Raw genomic sequence first — 1,532 nt, 5'->3', positions numbered from 1 at the left:
ATTTTCTCACGCTGAAACATGTCCTTGCAGGTGTTCAGAGAAATCACGTTACACTTCGCACCGGTGTCCACTTTGAGTTTTAGAATCTTGTCTCCAACTGCAACTGAACAATAGCCTTCTTTTTTGTGACTATTTTCACCCTCCAGTGTTAGGTGCTCGATAGTGAATGTTTCATCACTTTCTGAATCATCCTTGATATTTGATTGACTTGTTTGCCTCTTGCATGTGCTTTAGCGTACCTGCACTGGCTCTTGAAGTGATTTGGCTTCTTGCATGTGTGACATTGTTGTCCGAAAGCTGGGCACTGGTCACGTTTGGCTGCGTGTGAACCACCGCAATTTCTGCAATTTGAGATTTCTGTCGCCATTTTGTCTTGTTTCTTTTTGTGGTTGTGAGTCTTTTTAAATGTGTGGCTGTGCTTCATTTGTACAGTGTCCACACTTGTTGATGCCACGTGTTTTGGAGCAGCTAGCACTTTGCTATGTTGGTCAGTGAGCTCGTTTATTTGACAAATGCGCACTGCTTTGGCAAGTGTCAGCTCAGTTTCTTTAAGAAGTGAACGTCTGATGCTATCACTGTTGATTCCACACACTAATCGGTCTCGGATTAGCTCATCTTGTAATGCTCCAAAATTGCACGTTTTTGCCATGTTGCGTAATGTACTCACATAAGCTTCAATCGTTTCCCCTGGCTTTTGTTGTCTCACGTTGAAACTGTGCCTCTCCATTATTATATTTGTTTCTGGGTTGCATATTTCTTTGAACTTCCTTTTCAAACATGTCGGATCTTCCCGTGACTCCCCTGCGGTTATTTCCACGCCTTGGTCTGACACAACTGCTGGGGAATATGTGAACGATCTCTCTCTTTCAATGGCCTCCGGTCCCGCCAGATTGAGGAGTATGTAGGCCTTTGTATTGGCATTTTTGTCACTGTGTGCTGCGGCTATGAATATATCATATTCTTGCTCGAATTAACTTACGCCAGTTCTCAGAGACATTGCCGTCGAAGATGAGAGGATCAGGCCGCCGAAATCCGTCCGCCATTACTGCCTTTTCACGGAGGTAAAATCTCGTCCTTTTTGCTCACCACCAGCACAGACTGTCTTCGTGGACCCTGCAGACTTTTTGAAGGATCCCACTTCTGACACCATGTAGTTTTGATATGAAGGAACCAGTCCGTTTATGTGCTTGAAAATAGTTTTACTCCAGCAGCACCAAGAACGTGTTACAGGCTTACTCGTGTAGCAATCAACAATAGAACTCTTACGACACCTTCTGGACGGGAGGTATGACAGCAGGTTAAAATGGCTGTACAACAAAACAATAATAAACAGATCTACACATAGCATAAAAATGGATTGAAAGTTATTTAGAAAATAGATATCAGTATGTGCAGTTCAACAACAAAAAATCCAACTCACTGAAGATTACCCATGGAGTGCCACAGGGATCAGTGCTTGGACCAAAATTATTCATTCTATATATAAATGACATCTGTAGTGTTACAAAACAATTCAAATGTGTCCTATTCGC

Source organism: Hippocampus comes, unplaced genomic scaffold (genome assembly GCF_001891065.2).
Source record: "Hippocampus comes isolate QL1 unplaced genomic scaffold, H_comes_QL1_v1.1 scaffold271, whole genome shotgun sequence".
Taxonomy (NCBI): Eukaryota; Metazoa; Chordata; class Actinopteri; order Syngnathiformes; family Syngnathidae; genus Hippocampus; species Hippocampus comes.
The sequence above is the reverse complement of the archived record's forward strand: the minus strand, read 5'-3'. Positions refer to the sequence as shown.